At 40.5% G+C, this 22,195-nt stretch overlaps 1 protein-coding gene across 3 annotated transcripts in view; it reads left to right on the forward strand.

Annotated features, from left to right (window-relative positions):
* etv1 (ETS variant transcription factor 1) overlaps positions 1 to 22,195 on the forward strand; it is a 122,563-nt gene that overhangs the window by 24,783 nt on the left and 75,585 nt on the right. The window lies entirely within an intron of this gene.

Genomic DNA, 22,195 nt, shown 5'->3' on the forward strand with positions numbered 1-22,195 from the left:
CAGCTTGGTTAGATGTCTTCCTCTTGATTTCAGAGGTTTTCAATTAGTCAAAATCAAAGAAACTCATAATTTTTAGGTGGTCTCTTCTTTTTTCCAGAGATGTATATTATATTATATTATATTTTATTATATTATATTATATATATTTTTACAGTGGCTAGTTGTAGCTAGAAAGCACATATACTGTAGCTATATGGGCCGTGTATGTATATACTATATACTTTTATTCATTTATGTTCAATTAGCAGCATAATTTACCATCTTTTTTCAGACAAAGCAGACTTAATTGAATGCTACTTCGTAACGGTACCTTTTCTACCCGTTAAATAAATACTGTAATGTTTTGGAAACTGTAGGAACAAAATGGCCTAAAGCCCGACGTTATCAGCACGGCTCCTCCAGTGGCTCAGCATGCGCTGCATATTTATCATTCATATATTCATCGCTACGCATTACCTCAGTGGAATCAGAGTTTGGGAGTGTTGACAAATTTAGCTGTTTGTTGGAGAATTAAGGAAACGTGAAAACCTCTGTGGGTTTGAGTGTTATATTTTTTTTTAGCACGTTTGACGTCAAAATATGCATTTCTTCTGAAAAAAGGAGGGGGGGGGGCAGCGAAACTGAGAGAGATTACAGAACAAGTCAAGCTCATAATTACTTTGGAGATTATGCAAATGTGCCGAGATCTTTTCAGTAATGATCTGTCTGAACTCTGATGTGGATCTGCGAGTGTGGAACAACCAACACATGCAAAACATGTTGATAACAAGTAGGAACGTGTAATAAACACCTTAATTTGTGGCAATAAAAATTCACAGCTTCTATTTTAGAAAGGGTATGGATGTACGTTCGCGTGCGAGTTCATATCGAAAGCTGCGTTCACAGTGTTTATCAGTGTCATAAAAGTTTCGTTTTTAAACACTTCTCACATTGCTAAGTGTAGACTGAACTGGCTTTGTGCAAACTTGGACGGTCGAAGATCTGCGGAACTTTTGCTGCTGGAAGGTTCTTTGTGTCATATCAAGGCTGGAGATAAAAAAAAAAAAAAAAACTCAATCAAAGCTGTTCTATATAATAAGATAATAAGGCCTGTCCTGTTTGAGTGATCATCCTGTCCAGTGGTATTTTGGGTAATTAGGTACCATTTAAATACCACATTTGAGTGATCTCTCTGTGTGAGGGAAGGGGCTGCTGTTGTCATTTCAATCAGGGGCAGGAGCAGAGCCTAATCACACAGGAGCTCCTAAGATAATGTAGTCCGTTTCCTAATGACTCTGCGCTCATGTCAAAGTCATTACTCTCCCAGCGACGGCACATCATCTGCCTGGACAAGCCATAATTGGACTAACTGTTGAGCTATGGGGGCACATTACACATGTCCTTTTATTAATTTGAGCACAAGAGTTTTGCAGAGGTAATTATTGGGGTGGAGTAGTCGTTAGTAGTCGTTAGAGTGAATGTGTGGAGATGACGAACTGGACTGACTTCCACTGCAGAAGAGAACTAGAGAGTCCTCCTGACTCCTTCAGCCCTTCAGCTGCCCGGCACAGATGGGATTTAGCGAAAAGCATTGGAAGTTTCCTTTTTTTTTTTGCCCCTTTGCTAGAGCCGGCATCAAATTGAGACTGAAATCAAAGGGCAGACAATACCTTTGCTCTCTTGTTTTTATTTATTGTGCGGTTTGTAAGAGGAGTGCGCTACAAACCTGAAGATATACCTGTCATTTCACCTTTTTTGTGCTGGTGAGAAGAGAGCCTTGCGGGATCAGAGGCCTCCCTTTGCTCTTCACCCAGCAGCTACTTTCAAAGCCGTCAGAAGGAAAGGAATTGATTTTTTTGGCTTTCTCCTAAATTTTGCGCTGCAGGCTAGCAGGGGGTCCTCTTCGCGGCGGCTCTTTCAATCGAGGGCCTGGAGAAAAAAAGAAAAGAAGAAAAAAAAAACTGGTCATAGCAGCTTGAGGGGAGGGAGGAGAGGGGTGGAGGAGGGGGGGTTGCTTGACGAAACCTCAAATGTTTTCCCAACTTTTATTTTATTATTATTTTATTTTTCACCCCTCAGTTCTTTTTGGCACTTAGCCAGGTTTGTCACTCATGCGCACTTTTTCCTTTTCAAGAATACTCCTGACTCGTGGAAACCAAAAATAGCATCCCACCTTTATTTGTTGGCAAGTTCTATTCTCAGTGGTCTGCACTCACATTTACTTGTACTTGGCCTTTTGCACTGTACCTGTAACAAATGTGTATTCATTTATTATAAAAGTCTACAAATGTATTTCATTAATTTAAATCCATATATTCAAATACATACGAAAGAAAAATCATTGTCTATCCTGTGTGTCTATATCAAATACCAAACATCTTATATTCATTCCAAACAAAATTTGTCAAAAGTACTTGCAATTCTTACTCAAGTAGACGTATAGATACTAAGGTTTTAAAATACTTCTGTTGAAGTTGAAGTATCAACTCAAGCTTTTTACTCAAGTAAAAGTGTAAAAGTCCTGGATCCTATTCATTCAGCTTGCCATTGGCTACCAGAGCCCTGAGAGAGCACAATTGGCCTTGCTCTTTCTGGGTGAGATGGCATGAGATTGTGCTCTCTCCCCACATAACTCTCCAAAGGGTGATGTTGCTCAGCACAAGGCGTCTGTGAGCTGATTTATAGGAACCGATTCGCTGTGCTTCGATCGATCGATCGGCAGTGTATCGGTATCAGACGATTTTCAGCCAAAATACGGTATCGGCGATCGGCAGATATTCTTCTGATTTTGCCCGATCTGATTCAGGAGTTTAGGGTTAAGCAGTTTATCAGAGCTGTGTGAGGATGAAACTGGTGAAACCGGTGAAACTGCTCGCTTACAGGAAGCTGCAGTTCCTCATCCAACCACTAGTCGGAGCTGCAGCAGCAGCAGCACAAGCCCCGCTGTCTTTACTCACTCAGAGCTACAGCCCAGCCACGGGCTACAGGGCTCAGTTCAGCCAGTCTGGAGGGTTTTTTTTTTTTTTTACAGTTTCTAAACTTCATCTGTGTAGAAAATAAAAGTTTTAACCCCACTAAACGGATAATACAGCTCTCTACAGTTCATCTTTCAGCCCAAGCAGCTAACAGCAGCAGTTCAGAGCAGCTGTCAAGGAGTCACTGCTCGGATTACATTATAAACAGGTCAGTTAGCGCTATTGGAGGTTATTGAAAGGGTTATTGGGGGCAGAAATCAGTAAAGGCTGGTTAGATAAGTGATTCACGTGCTCATCCTTTGCTAAGGTGAAACTGTAAATAGCGCTGTCACAGTGATATTTATTAGTCAAGTCAAAGTCAAAGTGTTTTTTATTGTCATTTCAGCTATATACAGATTACACAGTGAAACGAAACAACGTTCCTCCAGGGACCATGGTGCACATAAACACAGTGTAGACAGAACAATAGTGCAACAGTACAAAAGTGCAGACAGACAATACAACACAATACAGACAAAGAATAATAAATAACAAGACAGTGTGCAAATTATGCAGTGTGCAAAAAGTGTGCAAAAAAGACCAGTGAGGTAGTAATTACCTCTATTACACAGTGTGCAATAGAGTCCAGTGAGGTAGTAGGGTTTTTAGTGCTTTCCATTTTCTGGGGTAAGTGGGGTAAGAGTGTGTGTGCATGTACAGAAAAACCATCAGTTCAGTCTCTGCAGTTGAGGAGTCTGATGGCTTGGGGGTAGAAGCTGTTGCAGAATCTGGTCGTGCTGGACCGGATGCTGCGGTACCTTCTTCCCGAAGGCAGGAGGGAGAACAGTTCGTGTGAGGGATGAGTGGGGTCATTCACAATGCTGGTTGCTTTGCGGATGCTGCGGGTGGTGTAAATATCCGTGATGGAGGGGAGAGAGACGCTGATGATCCTCTCAGCTGTCCTCACAATACGCTGGAGGGTCTTGCGGTCAGAGACGGTGCAGGTCCCAAACCAGGCAGTGATGCAGCTGCTCAGGATGCTCTCAATGGTCCCTCTATAGAAGAGTGTGAGGATGGGTGGAGGGAGACGGGCTTTTCTCAGCTTCCGGAGGAAGTAGAGACGCTGCTGGGCTTTCTTGGCTGTAGAGCTGGTGTTCAGGGTCCAGGTGAGGTTATCTGCTAAGTGGACACCAAGGAACTTGGTGCTCTTAACAATCTCCACAGAGGACCCGTCGATGTTGAGTGGAGAGTGGGTTTGTTGTGCTCTCCTGAAGTCAACAACCATTTCCTTTGTCTTGTCCACATTCAGGTGAAGGTTGTTGACTGTACACCAGTCTGTCAGCCGCTGCACCTCCTCTCTGTATGCTGACTCGTCGCCTTTGGTGATGAGACCCAGCACGGTTGTATCATCGGCGAACTTGATAAAGCTGTTAGAACTGTGTTTTGCAGCACAGTCATGAGTCAGCAGGGTAAACAGCAGAGGACTCAGGACACTGCCCTGGGGGGCCCCAGTGTTCAGTGTGATGGTGCTGGAGGTGCTGCCCCCGAACCGGACTGACTGGGGTCTCCCCATCAGAAAGTCCAGGATCCAGTTGCAGAGGGGGGTGTTGAGGCCGAGCGAGCTTAGCTTCCTGATGAGGTTCTGTGGGATGATGGTGTTGAATGCTGAACTGAAGTCTATAAACAGCATTCTGACGTAAGTGTCCTTCTTCTCCAGGTGGGTGAGGGAGAGATGAAGGGTGGTGGTGATGGCATCGTCCGTGGAGCGATTGGGACGATACGCAAACTGCAGGGGATCCAGTGAAGAGGGCAGTCGTGTCTTGATGTTCCTCATGACTAGCCTCTCGAAGCACTTCATGATGATGGGTGTAAGTGCAACGGGACGGTAGTCATTGAGGCAGGACACTGTGGACTTCTTCGGCACGGGAACGATGGTGGTGGACTTGAGGCACCTTGGGACAGTGGCACTGCACAGGGAGATGTTGAAGATGTCCGTGAGAACATCTGTCAGCTGGTCTGCGCACTCCCTGAGCACTCTGCCGGGGATGTTGTCTGGTCCTGCAGCTTTTCGTGGGTTGACTCTGCGCAGAGTTTTCCTCACATCCACTGCAGTCAGGCACAACACCTGCTCGGTGGCTGTGGATTCTCTGGGCGTGTGCGCGCTTTGCCTCTCTGATGGCTCTTGACAGGTCGGCTCTCGCTTTCCTCAGGGCCACCTTGTCACCCACTCTGAAGGCGGAGTCGCGGGTCCTCAGCAGCGCACGTACCTCAGCAGTCATCCAAGGCTTCTGGTTTGAGCGTGTAGTGATGGTCTTGGAGACAGTGACATCATCAATACACTTGCTGATGTAGCCAGTGACTGATGCTGCATACTCCTCCAAATCAACAGAATCGCCTTCAGTAGCAGCCTCCCTAAACATGTCCCATGCAGTGCACTCAAAACAGTCCTGAAGGGCAGAGATGGAGCCTGCCGGCCAGGTTTTCACCTGCTTCTGAACTGATCTGGAGCGTCTGATGAGTGGTGTGTATGTTTGAGTCAGCCAAACACACATGTGGTCCGAGAAAGCGAGGTGGGGGCGGGGCTCCGCCCGGTACGCGCTGGGGATGTTTGTGTAAACAAGATCCAGCGCGCTCGCTCCTCTCGTTACAAAGTCCACATGTTGATGGAATTTAGGGAGCACTGACTTGAGATTTGCGTGGTTGAAATCTCCGGCGATAATAAACAGTCCGTCTGGGTGTTTGTTCTGCAGATCGCTGATAGACCGATAGAGTTCACACAGAGCCTCTTTAGCATTAGCACCAATGCTAGCGCTGGGTGGGATGTAGACAGCAGCTATTAGCACGGCGGAGAACTCCCGTACTAAATAAAAAGGTCTGTACTTGACTATCAGGAACTCCACCAGCGGAGAGCAGTGTTTGGCGACAGTCACAGCGTTGTTACACCATTCCGTGTTGATGTAAACACACACGCCTCCACCGCGGGTCTTCCCGGATAGAGCCGCGCTCCTATCCGCTCTGAACGCGGTTAGCCCGGCTAGCTGAATGGCGCTGTCCGGAATGTTGTCGTTCAGCCACGATTCCACAAAAACCAAAGCAGAGCAGTCTCTGAACTCACGCTGGGTTGTTCGCTGGAGTCGGATGTAGTCCAGTTTATTGTCAAGGGAACAGACGTTTGCCAGAAAGAGCGATGGTATAGCCGGCCGGCTAGGACTAGCCTTTAGCCTCGCGCGGATCCCGGCTCTCTTTTCGCACTTCCGCTTCCGCTCGCACCGCTTGCGATGGCACTTCCGCTGGGCTCCGGCGTCAGGAAACACTGCGGGCTGGCGGGTCTCTTAGCAGGCTAAGCTCAAGTACCATCTGCAGAACCTCGTCCGGTAGCGTGTTTTCTGGCTGATTTCTCCACTGTAGCAGTGTCTGGCGGTGGTAGAACATGTGCACGGGTGTTCCGATGCACATATTTGCAGGAAATAAACGGAAAAAATGACAAATAGTAACACAAAAGCACCATTTAACAGACCCGGAGCGGCCGCTGCGTGTTAACGCGCCGCCATCTTGGGTGGGGCGCGTTTTAATCGTAATTAAAACAGATTTTGTCAGGTATTGTCTTATAAATATTAACACATAACTTATATCTCTTCTAAGAAGCGTTTATTTAAGTCAGTAACACTCTTGTGTTTATTTACTATCAGTGTAAATTACCAGTGTATGCTTAGGCATGGATGTAATTAGGGGAATCTGTAGCAGGTTTGTCTGGCACCTGTGTGGCATTAATGTGGCATTTGGCCCCGCCCAATATCGGCATCAGCGATCAGCAGATCGTGGAGAAAGACGACCGGCGATCGGAATCTGCCCCAAAAACACTGATCGGTCCAGGAGGTGTAAAGAAGGAGGTAAATTTTGGCAGTGCATCTGCGATTCTTTTGCTCTCTGCCCGTTTCTTTCGTTTAGCAGAACCACTTTCATAACTCCGCTTCATTTTCACTGTGACAGCTGTCACTCTAGTCGCGTACAGTTCCCGCTGTTTTGGTTTGAAGTCACGTCGTGTGGCACATTGCTACGTCATCATATTATGGACTAGTTCAATGCAAGCAACGGAGGGGGGTATGTGTGTTTGGACAATTAGTATTTAGACATTAATTCGGTATTTTACTGATATTTCTGTTGTTTTTTTAATAGAAATATATTTTTCTTTACTTTACATAAGTAACAAATTAACATTGTTTTTGGTGTATTTACTGTAGCTGGGATGGTCAGATTTGGGGGCCCCTATGGAGGACAGATTTTGTCGAGGCCCTAGGCAAATGCCTATGTTTGCCTAATTAAAGAACCACCTCTGGGCTGAGGGTAGAGTTCATTCATTGAGTGAATTGGACCACATTCGTATCAAGTGCAAATTCGAATTGAGGATTCAAACACTGTTTACGAGCCCATGCACTGATATCCTGCTCTGATATCGAGTATACAACATACAACATAAAGCTTACCTGGATACTGGATTTTACACTTGTTTTACACGTTTAACACGTGTTCATGACTGAGAACTGAGAAATAAAGCAATAAATGAGACACTTTAATAAATAAAAGAAACTTTAAAGGATGGCTTATTATTGAGATTATTTATTTTTATTATTTAATTAAAAGGATTAGAGAAAATACACACATTAGTTATTTACAACTAACATGATTTGCTGAGCAATGATGCTGCAGTTTTTAGAAAACTCTTTCTACTCAGATATATGGTTTATGCTGATCTGTTCAGACATTATTGAGTTATTCAGTTGAGAAGAATGACAGCAAGGCTCCTTGTGCCAATTGAGTTAAAGTACTGGTACTAATAAATGGGGTATTGTACTGTTTTTAATGACATTATTGAGATACTTTTCTAGTATCAGTATACGGTGCAACAGTACTGAGATCTGAAACACCATATTCTGTATACAGTACAATTGAGAGACATCAGTGTGCATAGAATTTCCTATTAGCTGTACAACAAGTAGGCCTTAAACACTGGTACAGTTAACAGTATCAGTAAATCGCAAGAATTCGGCCTAAAAAATGCTAATAATATAAGGCATATTCCGCCGGATCGGTGTCATTTCTGTCACCAGGAAATTACATGTATAAATCTGCACACAAAATAACTTTAAAATACATTTTATTATTAAGCATAATGTTTTGTACATTGATCTAATTGCAAAAGTAAGATATGTAATTAAGATATTAATAAAAACTACTTAGAACAGATCAAAATTTTAATCCTTTAGAGATGTAATTTGTTTTGCATTGTTGTGTGACTCCAAATCCTAAATATGATTTTCAAATATTTTTTTTCATAATAAAGCTATAATTTTTAAATTAAAATATACATTTAAGTTGTGTCCCTGGGTTTCACTTATTCCTGTTACTGTAACACATTTCCCCATCTGAGAAATTTGGAACATTCTACAAATCACATCTACAACAGGAAGTGACATCAGTTGGTTCGTCTGAAGACCATGGGAAGACCAAAATTAAATTCCCTTGTTTGTTTTTCTGTATATTTGATCTTATTGTAACTATAAATGATGAGATCAATCTCAACACTCATTTCTGTTACCTAAATTCATACTTAGATCTTATTTGTTTATTTTTAAAATACAAATATTAGGAAAATCAGTAGAATGTTCTCAGTGTCCTCGTGCTTTTAGCAAAGCTGCCATTTAGCTATTTTTCATGTTTTTGCTAAATATATGCTAAAAACTAATTTCTGTTACTCAAAACATAAAAAGTTTCAGGAAAGAGTGCCAGTAACAGGTGTGAGTTCCAGTAACAGGAATGAGTGCCAGTAACAGGAGTGTTTTTTTTTTTTTTTTTGTCATAAATATCAATTATTTGAACATGCAGTCAACCTTTTTTTTTTTTTAAATAAAGACTTTCTTGAGAGGAAATCAAAGGAATTAGTGTACCTGCTTTTAAACATGCTTTTTAAATGTCACATGAGTTTTGTAACCATCTTCAGCTTAGACATCTTGTAAAAAAAAAATAAGTAAAGCTGCCTGAGATGAACTAGTACAGGGGTTGGACAATGAAACTAAAACACCTGTCATTTTAGTGTGGGAGGTTTCATGGCTAAATTGGAGCAGCCTGGTGGCCATTCTTCATTAATTGCACATTGCACCAGTAAGAGCAGAGTGTGAAGGTTTAATTAGCAGGGTAAGAGCACAGTTTTTCTCAAAATATTGCAATATAACACAACATTATGGGTGACATACCAGACTTCAAAAGAGGACAAATTGTTGGTGCATGTCTTGCTGGCACATCTGTGACCAAGTCTTTGTGATGTATCAAGAGCCACAGTTGTCAGGAAGGACGAACCACATCCAACAGGATTAACTGTGGACGCAAGAGGAAGCTGTCTGAAAGGGATGTTCGGGTGCTAACCCGAATTGTATCCAAAAAACATAAAACCACGGCTGCCCAAATCACGTCAGAATTCTATGTGCACCTCAACTCTCCTGTTTCCACCAGAACTTTCAGTCGGGACAATAAATTATTGTGGTCTAAAACCAGGTGTTTCTGTTTCATTGTCCTACCCCTATACATGTTTTAAATCGTTAAGTATATGTGTTATTAGATTCTGAGTATAAAAAAAAATTAATTGGGAAGAGTTACAACAAGCAACTGGCACCCATTCAGTGAATGGCTCATAAACCAGCTCTGCTGACTTGAAATACATGTGTGTTTTGATTTGCCATCCTCAGTTGTAAATAATGGATGTTTTTTTTTCTCTAATCCTTTCAAATTAATAATCAAAATAAATTGTTTTCTAATATTACACTTACTCCTATATTAAATAAAAGTAGTCAGTTAGAAATTGTGTAACTCAGACTGAAATAAAATTGAAAATAAGCCTTTTCCCCCCTCCTTATTGAATCTGGCATCATGTATAGCGTATGCAGAAACACATATGTGCAGCAGATCTAGCAGTTGCAGTGTCTAAACCTCTAGCCTGGAGGGTCAGGGGGAAGAGAGCAGCGCGGTTGCCAGGAGAGCCGCGAGCATCCTGTATAGGGGTTGGAGCTGTGATTGCGCGCGATGTGTGCTTGATTAATTAGCTTGCGCCGAGACGCTGCACCGTGTGTTTAGTCTTCTCGTCAATACTCATCATCGCTGGCTGGCTGTAGCCCCAGTGAAGAATCACAAACACCCTATCTGTTAACGCACATACATATGCATGGAGCCCAGGCTGTTTTTCAGTATAGTGGAACATATATTAGGACTATTATTGGCTGTTGGTGTAGGAGGTTGCTGATTTATTTGCTGTTTTTTTTTTTTTTTCTTATCATGGCCTTATGTTTGCTCTCCTCATGTTGATCTAGCTAGAAAATTGGATGAAAATGAATAGACGCATCGTGAAAGAACAGCTGTTTATTTTGTTGTTTGTTGAGATTTTTTTTTTTTTTGAAGTACCAATTGGAGATTAAATGTATTGTGCCATGAATTTGGACACCATGAAAACCTCATTTACAACATATTTTAACAAATTTAAACAAATACACAATTCAATTTTTTCTTTATTTGAAAAATACTAAGAGATGGAGGAAATATTACTAAGCAAATAAACTCAAATAAGGAACTTGGGATGAAAAAAAAATGATGAGTGTGGGTCAGTATAGCTGTGGGTTAGAATTTAGGGAGCAACAATGAAGAAGTACATGCAGTGTCTGCTGGGCAAATGAAACTGTAGGCCTTGGCTATGTGTGAAAATGAATGAGAGAGAATGGGAGGAACCAGGGATGAAAAAACAACAAATAGATAAGCGCTGGACAGTCTTAGTCTTATTCTTAAGCTAGGTTCACATAGCAGGGAAAAAGTGGCCCAAATCTGATTTTCTGCCCAAATCCGGTTCATGCTTTATAAGTGACACGCATGCACAATAGAGATTTGCTTCATGTTAAATTTCACTTTAATACAGAATTTCATAATCAATCAAAATCTCAAATTAACCTCAAGTTATAAATGATTTGAGGCTTACAGCTGCGCTTTTCACCAAGAATTTGCTCCAGTTCTCTAAAAAAGGACACGTTATTCAGCCACAATCAGGTTTTAATATTTTTATTTTCTGTTGACTCTGCAGCGATGAACACTGCAACACAAGCCCTCTAATATTATTGCAAGAAACACCTTATTTTAATATATTTTAGAGATCTGTTGCCTCGTTTTTCCCTCATGGAAGTCCTCAAATCACTGATGTTGTCCATTTTCCTGCCTACTTACGCTCACTATCCATACTCACTCTTCCAGCAATCTGTTTTTCCCTCTGTTGGACAGGTTGAGTGCATTCTGATCTAGCTCTTCACACATGATTTTGCTATTTATAGGTATATGTTTGAGTAAAATGAACATTGTTGTTTTATTCTATAAATTACGGACAACATTTCTCCCAAATTCCAAATAAAAATATTGTTATTTAGAGCATTTATTTGCAGAAAATGAGAAATGGCTGAAATAAAAAAAAAGATGCAGAGCTTTCAGACCTCAAATAATGCAAAGAAAACAAGTTCATATTCATAAAGTTTTAAGAGTTCAGAAATCAATATCTGGTGGAATAATCCTGGTTTTTAATCAGTTTTCATGCATCTCCTCACAGGCATGATCTCCTCCACAAGTCTTACACACTGCTTTTGGATAACGTTATGCCACGACTGGTGCAAACATTTAAGCAGTTCAGCTTGGTTTGATGGCTTATGATCATCCATCTTCCTCTTGATTATATTCCAGAGGTTTTCAAAATCACTTTGTTGGTAAAATTAAAGAAACTCATCCTTTTTGGTCTTTTTGTTTTTTTTTCCAGAGATGTATAAACAACTATAGTATGTATTTGTCCCATCTGACAACAAATATTATATAAGTAATCATTATGAGATAAATAAATATAAAATAATTTTACAAAAAAATCACTTTTATTGAGGAAGAAAGATCTTTCTGCTGTTTTAAACTGAGCATCTATTAAATATTACTCTGAAGCTATGCGATAGATGAGATAGATGTTTTGAATGGTTGTAACTGCAGGTAAAGCATTCCTTTCTTGCCTTTCTTCCACCTGCACTCCTGCTCTCCTTCTGTTTTAACACCAAACACTTCAGCAACACTGCATCTTAACTCCTCCCACTGTTTCGGCTGCCAGCTGAATCTGTGAAGGCGCCAGTGTGTTTACAGGGTTTTCACTGAGTTAATGCCACACCAGCTCGCTCTCTCCTGGGTGCCTCGGCAGCCTCCTTCATGTCTTCATTTGTTCACTTACATGCAGGAAGGTTGCTCAGAGGAATCTAAAAAGGTTGGTCAAGCAATTAAATGCAGCAAACCTGGATAGGCTGATTGCGTGTTAATGAACAGTTAATTTGCTCTTTAAAAACTATGAGGTGGTATTAAACGCTGTATTTCCTTTGTAAGCGAAAAAGCAAATGCAACAAAAAAAAATCAGTGGGTAGAGCAGTAGGTGATAATGATTGTGTCCGGCAGCATCTGGCTAGAATTGTCCATGCAAACAGGCAAGCACCAAAAATCACAATTATTTACAATGCAGAAGGCCCCTCACACATATCCCACAAGTCAGTGCAGCGTTCTTTAGCTTCCATGGGACAAGCTTTCAATACTGGTTTCTTTCCCATCATTTGTAATAGCAGTTTCTATTTCCCTTCAAACTTCAAGCAAATGATTTTAAATCTTATCTATTTTCAATTATAGTATACCCTATTTTTTGGACTATAAGGCACACTTAAAATCCTTTAATTTTCCCAAAAAATTACATTGCGCCTTATAGTCCCTGTGTCTTATGTATGAACTTCACCAGTCAGGTTGTAAAGAGCAGTGAAACAACTCCACTAAAGTCCAGCATTATAAAAGAGTTTCAGTAAAGTTTCTCTGCAGCGCTAGCTCTTCTGCCATTCAGAGTTGAGTAAATTGGACTGTAGCCTGTGTGTTTACCGTGTTAAAACAAGCTACGTGGGACGATCCACTAGCTGAAAGTGCCCTGGGTTACCTGCGGCTTTACTAGCGCTAAGCGCTGCTGCTAACCCCGCTAAAACATTGGAAATCTAAGCTTACTGTGAATAAAGAAAAGCTCTTTACTCACCCAAATAAACAATGTTTGGGAGAGACATCTGTGTAGAAAAACATCCAGCACTCATTTGACTTCGGCGCACCCACCCCCCACCCAGCAGCAAGATGAGGAAACATGGTGGCACCTTTGTTCCTTACTATCGTTGCTTAAGATGCACCTTATAATCCGGTGCACCTATTAGTTCGTACTGGTTGATACTTTATAGATTACATTTTGTGACAAAATTAAAGGTAAAGCCCCCCGTCTTACATCTCATTCATGAAGAACATGCTTGTGCAAGCAGCGCTGCACAGTGGAATAGTGCACCACCATTGTTGACTGAGCAAAACATTCCTGTAGGGGTTCTTGGCAGACATATACTGTAGCATTTGCATATGTCTTTTGTCTCTCTTACCAGTTTACAGGCAATTGCAATTCTCTCTGAATTTTATTGGTCTCTCAGTTCTCTTCTCATCATCTCATCTTAACCTCCACATTTCCCCTGAATGACAGTTTTAATAACATTATGCCCTTTTAAAACTACAAGCTAAAATGCTTTCCCTTTCCTTCTAGGCATTGATTACTTTTGTTGTCAGATTTGTAGGCAGATGCTTTGCTTAAAGAAGCCTGTTGTTGCTAAGTGTTAGCATACAGTATTGTAATTGTAATTATTAGTCATTGCTTATCAATAGGGGTGGGCGATATGGCTCTAAAATAATATCACGATATTTCAGGGTATTTTTGCGATAACGATATACTTGGCGATATAGGAAAACTAAAATAATTCATTCATTTCAAGAATATAGTATAATAGTATAACAGAATAATCATGATGTGGCAAAATAAATAATATAGCATAAAATAATATAATGCAGCAAAAAATATTGCAGAATATTTAGTGCATGCATATAAACTGCAAACTAAAACAATTATACAATAAATACACCTAAAGCTTCACAGTAAATAATAGACTACTTTTAAGACAGAACAGCCCTATTATCATGATATGGATTTTTGATATCATGATATTTCTGTGTCACGATATATTGTATACGATATAATATTGCCCACCCCTACTTATCAATTCACATCAAGCGACCAGGTGTAAACAGGTTCCAATTCTAACATAAACTCTGTCTGTTCTGTGTTCTGTTCAACGGAGATCAGTCTGCTTCCTATGTGGAGATACTGTACTGAAACAAACGTTGTGTCTCGTTTTTTTTTTTTTTTTTTTTTTCTGTGCTTGATTGAGCCGTGACATCTGTGATGAGCTCAAGATGTGTTCACCTTCTAATGATGTACAAATTTGGCATGTATTCCGCCATTAACATTTCATGTCCCAATAAGTCAGCAGTAGCGATGGGGAGTAATTGCTGTGGTAATTGAATTTGCTTGGGTAGTTTAATATCATTTGTCCATCATGTTGATGGCACAAGACTGTTCAGGAGAGTCTTTTAATAATCATATTGTAATTACAGTCACACATTCGTAAGTCTCAGCCTGGCTTATTGTGCAGAACAAAACAGAGTGATGTTATCTGAAGTTTTTAGGTGTTGTTGGATGGATAGATAAGTGTGTGTATGTATTTGTAGGGATTTTTCTAATAAAACACTGCAGCCGTTTCGAAATGTGTGTACCGTCAGAGCGAATACAGATATTGTTTTATATCACAGTGTCTTTGAAAAATGATTAAGATATTTTAAGAAAATTATACCATTTGTTATTTGAATTTAATAAATAATTCACGGGAGGGAATGGGTTTAGGATCTCTCTATTACATACTTTCCTTTCTCTCTCAATAATGCATGAATGCGGTTTGGAGGTATTGAGGGTTTGGTAGAGTTTTGCAGGATTTATCTAGGTATTCACATTAACAGTAATGCTACCTGATATATCATTTTATTTCAAAGCAAAGCACATATAGAGTTCTTATATACAGTAGTTATAAGTTTGCTCAGACAGACTGCAAAATATAGGACAGGCTGTAGCTGCATTGCAGTAGTTAATTGACCTATACTGGGATGCTTGGGCCTTATTATACTATACAAAAGGATTAAGCAGTGTACACTGAGCTACCATAACATTAAAAGCAGCTTGTCTATTGGGAAGGTCTGTCTTGTGCCACTCACTATACAAACCCAAATGCATCAAAACACTGTCCAGTAAATCATGTAAGCACATCTCCACTGATTGGTCAGAGCTAGGAGTAAAAAGGTAAATTAGCAGTTTCTAAACTAGAAGTTTCTGTGTTCCAGTCCAGCACATATTGTTGTGCTGTGTAAAGCTGCTTTAACACTGAGTGTGGAAAATATTGCTTCTGTGTTTTAAATACAGAGGTTCACAGGAGTGAGCAGCGAGCTCTGCACATACCGTATTCAGTGTGTAAACAGTTTAACATGGAGCAGCAGCAAAGACAGCGTTTGTTTTTAGCTGTAGTAATTATCTCGATAACATATCAGGTTAAACTGGACCTGAACAGCCGTTTAGCTCAAACCTGGATAACGTTCTTACCAAACAAACTGCACCTAGATTAGCTTCTCTTGCAGGTCTCTGTACTTCACAAGACCCTTGAGAGGTGGTGGTCTCAAACCAGGCCGAAACTAACAATGGAGCAGTTTAAATGTGATGAAAACATGATCTGACCTGCCTGTTTGAGCTAAACGGCTCCTGTATCCAGTTTAAACTGGTATATTACACGTGTAATTACTGCAGCTATGAACAAATGCCATCGCTGTGGTTTCTCCAGTTTAAACTGCACAGAAATATGAACTACTTAAAAAAAAACAGAACCTTCTCCCGACCCCAGACAGATCTGACCAATAAGCAGAGAGAATATCCTCACAATGTTTGCTGTGATTTTAGATGCACTTGATTTTTTTGTTCCAGTTTATTTGGACCAGTAAAAACTATAGATGTCAAAACATTGTAAAACAGGTTTGACTTGGACTTTGAACACGTTTGCTAGCTACTTACCACAGCATACAGGCAACACCCCATAACACCTAAAGTTTTGGTCTGTCTCGGATCCTTTTTTTTTCTTTCAAAACACATTTAAATTCAAAACTGTTCACTTGCTACATTACACATAGATCCCATCCCACTGACCACTGATTTTAAAGTTAGATCATCAATTTAAATCACCATACATGGGAGTGGTTTTTAGTTGCATATGTTGCTGATGCATATGTGTATATTTGCACTAGAAATCTCATCAACTAGTACAAATTTAGACTCACAATATTAGTGTAGGCATAATTAATTCCTTTTCACTCAGTATTAATACATACTGAACTGTAAGTTGTGAAATGGGACCTTCTTGAGTGTCAGTGAGGCATAGGTGCCATTCTCGTTTCACTGGTTGTCCTTCTTTGGAGTACTTTTGGTGGGTACTAACCAATGCATAATAGGAACACCCCAAAAGACTCTGACACAGTCATTTAACCATCACATTTTTTTTGGTTCGTTTTGGCTTGCATGCATATGCTTGCCCATTTATCCTGCATCTAACCCATCAACTTCAATACGTGGCGCTTTACTTGCTGCCTAATATGTAGATCCCCCGTAAAACAGGTTAGAGTTAGGTTGGACTGCCTGAACACAAGCTGATACCCAGCCTGACCTCGGGCTGAGAAAATTAAGAAAGTGGTCTGTGACATTTTTTTAAGGCTTTTTAAAATTTTATATAAAGCTATAGCGTGATAATTACGATATATCAACGTACCAAGTCACACTATGATCATAATAGCAGATATAAGCATGTCGTGAAAGCTGCAGCCTTAAGTGTAAACACTTGACCTGCAGCAATGTGTGTAACAGTTTTCTTAAGGATTAGGCCTGTGCTTCTTCAGTGTTGCACTGCTCATCACTCTGAACAGATTTTGTTCATTCAAACAACTCATAATTCTAGTTAAAAGTTTTAACGCTTTACTTGCTAAAAAACTTCTGGATTAAAAAATGTCTGGCTCTTGCTCATAGGGACAGTTAATGGTGCACAAGCAGTAGTAAGGTCTGTCTAGAATTTTTTTTTTTGGGGGGGGGCATGATCTAAGCTTTAGAACAGGTGCCATTGGAATGAGACAAGGATCCATGTTATTAATTTTACTATTCACTATTCATTTCTTAATTAATTGTATGGCTAATCAGTGTATATTTGCACTAGAAACCTAAAGAACCAGTACAAATCTAAACCCTCACCCTTTTTTTGTTGGCTTAATTCATTCATTTTCCCAGTAGTTAATAAGTATACTGTATTAGTTTAGCTAATGATGACACGTCTTCAAGGTGTCATGCTCAGTGACATTTAGGGTTGTCACTTTTTTAGGTCACCAGTAGGAATTTAGCGTAATTGACTTCCTGTCTTCCTTCTCACTCATTTTCATTCTCACTTTCATCATGTCCAATCTCCTCATTTCTTCTAATCGTACAATCGTTGCACTTGCTAAGCATATGACCTTAACACAGACATAAATATTTGATCAGCTTAATGAGCAACCAAATAATGGACGATTGCGTTTTAATTATGACGCTGGAGGATCTTGTTGATGAGGGATGTAGGCCCTGAGTCAGCCTGGCTCCCTGGTTTTATTTGCACCTCGGGTGATTACCAGGAAGAAGGTGAGAAGATTTGACACTTTGCAGATAGATTAATTTACTGCTGCAGCCGGACCAGGGGGTGATAATGAGGTCGAGGATTAAAAGCAGGCGATCAGTCCGCCGGTGGCAATGTGAAGCCTTGTTAAAGTACACTGTTCCTCTTGTCACTGATCTCCCGTGTAATTATAGGCTAATCTCTACCTCGGAGATGTGTCAAGGAAGGAGAAAAAAATAACACTCAGAGAAAAGGACTTTCAGTCGTCTTTGTTTGTTTGAACTCTACTGTTATATTCTGTATCTTTAGTGAGCTTACGTCTATTGGTGACAGTTGTTGATGTGGATTCACAAGTGTACCATTTTAGAGAGCATCCAGCTCGCCTGTAGACGTGCATTCACACTTTCCTTTTCCTTTAGTGATGCTCTTCAAGTTAGTGTAAAATCTTACTGAAATATTTAAATGTATTACATTTAATACACTAGCCAATAACATTTCTTTGCTTTTTTATCTTAGCTTTTATTTTTTATATAAGCATTTACAGTGACATGCCATAACAAAGCCATAGGATAGCAGTAAACTTATGAACGTGAAGTGTCACTTTAGGGAATGAATTTGGAATGCCCACATGTGTGCAAGTTGTGAGGTGTTATCTTGCAAGAGAGGCTGAATATTGGCCAGTGGACTCGTGATAAGGCAACATGAATTAACATTCCTCATATTTATTAGGAATACCCCATACAACATTGCACGGCGCAGTGAATGGGTGGCAGTGATCATGAACAGCAATTCTGGCAGAAATCATGCCCTCAGGCCCCATGTGCGTATCCCAAAGGTGAGTGTGACGTCCTTTAACCTCTGTGGGATTGTGGGATATGGCAAAAGTCATTGGGCATGGAGAACAGAGTTTACCTATTTTAACCCCTAACAAGTTACACTTGGCTCTTGAGAGGTGTAATCATTTCAATAATGGCCCAATTACTGCAAAATTACCCAACATTGTTTGATCCCTAGTGAAACCACCATCCCAAAAAGCACAATAGGCTTAATCTGAAATTGATTTTGGTTCTTCTGCAAGCTGTTGAGCTGTCCAATGATGCTGCAACAGCAGCACTTTAAGAAGATGTGGTAGAAAGTCTGGAATGAAATTAGTGAGAAAATATATATTGCATAGGGACTTTCTTCCTATGCAGTTTTCTCCCCTGCCATCCCCCAACACTAGAAAAGTGATGATAAAACATGCCCACTCTGATTTATGTAAAATCAGATGATACAATCTTTTAATCAAATTGCCCCCAATGCAGCAACACAAGGCAGCACAGCAGTGTCTGAGGAAAGCGCTGGACCCCAGCTCTGACACATCAGCCAACAGACGCCTGTCCTGCTCAGAACTACGATTTGAAAGATGAGGGGAAATAGCGTCATCTAGCCACCCAAGAAAATAGCATGTCCAAGCTAATAAGCTAAGAACTAATTGTGACTGTTCCTCTGGATTTAAAGCTCACCTTCCGCGAAAATCCGATTTTTCTTGTTTTTTGTGGAATACAGTAGGTCTCTCCGAGTTGAATGTGTACACCTGCACATTAAACTGTTTTGCAGCCCCCATTGTCTGCAGGAGCTAAGCAAAGAAATCCCCCCTCCCCCCCTCCGAAAAACGGGTGAATTTTGAATTATCTTTCTGCCTACGTAGGCAGAAACTCACAGACCAGCCCACCTTGGCTCGAGAAACTCCCAGAGGCGGAGCTGAAGCGACGCAACATCACCGCTCATCAGTTAGGAGGTGGGAGGCAGTGAGCGGCAGAGCGGTGGAGGGGCGTCGCAGTGCTCCTAGCCAATCAGAGGAGAGATATTTGCATGCTGTTTGCATGTATGAATATTCATGAGCAAAGCTGGAATCCGGTCATTTTGGACACACCCCTAAAACAGTCCATTAAAAAAGAGCTATACAGAGACACCTGAGCACTTTTTTTTTACAAAAACGGCTCACATGTCATTCATTCATACTAGAGACCACAACTAGACATTTTAAAATGAAAGAAAAAACGACGGAAGGTGACCTTTAAAAAAGTTCTTATTTCAGACTTGTGCATCTCTTTTGCAAGAATAGCCATCGAAATTAATAAAGCCACCCCAAAAAAAAGGTTCTCCTCAGACATCACCCCAATTACTCTATTTTAGGAGCTTTATTTATAAGACAGTAACCAAAACTGCAGTCTGTATTTCTTAATTATCTTGTCAGTCGTACTTAAATTCAAGCACATGTTGCTGCTATCAGTGGTATGATGCTGACAGTAGAGTAGTACTTAAATTCTCCCAGGCTATCTTTGAAGCAGTTAAGCACGGAGCACAGTCACCACTTAATGGCGACACGCGCAGCCCGAGGCGTTCCCCCTTAAATTATTCCCTATTTAACCTTTCCCTGAGTCGCAGGGTGGCTGAGCTGGAGCGGAGCATTTAGCATAATGAGGCTGCTCATCAAAAGGCCATTGCACAAGCAGAGTCCATTTGACCCACTGCTTACACATCGTATACTCACACACACACTCACACACATACACTCTCTCACATGCAAGCTCTTCCACTAGGGGCCCAGGGCACAACCGGCACGCACACTGCTTCTCATTTCAGATGAAATCGTTGGTCTAACCAGCATGTCATCTATAATTAATGGCCACTTCTGAGTGTAATTTATTGAGATCTCACCTGTGGCCCTGTGCCCCCCCCCCCCCAACCTCTTCACATTTACACCCCATTCAGGCCTTAAACAACTCTCAGTGCCTACTCAAGCTTTATACACTACTGTTGTAAATGGCACAATTAGCCTGCCTAGAGCTACCATGTGCCAGTGGCTCCTGCAGCCCATACTCTGTGTTTATGATGTTAAACAATTTGTTTATGCAGTTCAATGTGACCAGTCATTGCAATGTTATGTCGCAATTAAAAACAAGATAAAATAACTGTATGGGTACCAGAATGCAAGCAATCTAAATAATATGTTAGGCCTAGGACTTCAAATTCACTGAAACCCTGTTCACACCTCACTCAAACCAGTTCAGAAGGTGATCAGAAATGCATTTTGTCACTTTATATTATACTTTATAGTCAATAAACAGGTTAACCACACAAAGGCAACCAAAATAGACATGGGCAAACCAGAATCACAAAATATGAACCAAATAAAGAGTCATTAACCAGAGATCTAAATAAACCAGGCAAACAAAACTAAAGGACAACAAAATTAAGAGATAAAACCAGGAAAATAGATCTCGATAACCAGGCAGACATTAATAACTGTGAATGTTCTGTATGTAATAGGTAAGGTTGGCAATACTTCGCAAAGTAAACAGAGAGACAGCCAAACAGATATTTGATATGAATGATTCACAGATGACAGTGATTCAGAAGATGAACCTAAGAACAGTTCCATGGGAAGTGTGTCGCAAATTTGAGCAAAATGACAGCAAAAATAACAGCAGTGTGAACATTTCTCCAAAACACGCCAGGCAAATTTGTTTAGTGTATTCTAGAGGACCATCAGATTTCATCAGGATACAGAGGAAAATAAACAAATAAATGTAATAAATGTGGTCTGACTAGTGCAGTGGGTAACACTTCTGCCTGTCATGTGGCAAGCTGATATTCAGTTCCCTTTACACTTGGAGTATTGTTAAAAGGTGTTAACTAATAAGAATGCAGATGATGTTGATAACTAGGGGTGTAAGAAAATAACGACAGATCGAAGCATTAAGATATTTAGTTTTACAGTACTGTTATTCTCAAAAACACAGTATCAATAATTTATTAGTAATAAATATTGGTGTCAGATAGTGACAAACATGTTGTGCTACAGTATGTTTAAACCCCCTTGGTTAGCTAGCAGTATTGTAGTCTGTGTTGAATTGGTAAAAAAAATAAAGGTTTCTATTACATAGATTTTATGCACTTTTTTACATTTTATAAAAATCGCAAGGTATTGTTTTGCTTACAGTATCTAAATATATTGTAATATTTTCAATCACAACTCCTGTAAAGCTGATGCATGTTAGATTGCCAGGTGTTTGGAAATTATACAGGCCTTTTGTTTGTCTTGAGTCCAAAGAAGAACATCTCCAAAACAGCAACTTTACAGGAGAGAGAAACTCTTTCACTGACTTCCATTAAAAGTTATTTCAGGTCATTTTGGAGAATTTCTATTTTGACACATCGTAAGAGCAGGTGTGTGTGTTAAATTATGTAGTAAACTGAAAAATGGACATTGGACAGTGACAACATACACACATGACATTGTACAGGAAGTACAGGAAATATCTATATACTGTATCAGACTCCTCATTCTATCTGGTTGAACCATAATACAACTAGGCATGTGATTGAGCAATGACTTACCAGTGGTGGGCTCTTGAGAAGAAATTATGCTACAGCATAATCTCAGTGCAGTCTTTCTGTGGGCCTGTCCCTCGATATGGCCTGTGCTGAGTTAGAGGCATCCAGGAGCTCTAGTTAAGGCCTCTATCCCCTGTTGAGCTTCAGCCCCTGCTGCGTGCTCCCCCCTCCCTCCCCACTGCCTCTTTGGTAGCAGTAGCCCCATGTGGA

The sequence above is a fragment of the Astyanax mexicanus genome, chromosome 18, assembly GCF_023375975.1.
Source record: "Astyanax mexicanus isolate ESR-SI-001 chromosome 18, AstMex3_surface, whole genome shotgun sequence".
Lineage (NCBI taxonomy): Eukaryota > Metazoa > Chordata > Actinopteri > Characiformes > Acestrorhamphidae > Astyanax > Astyanax mexicanus.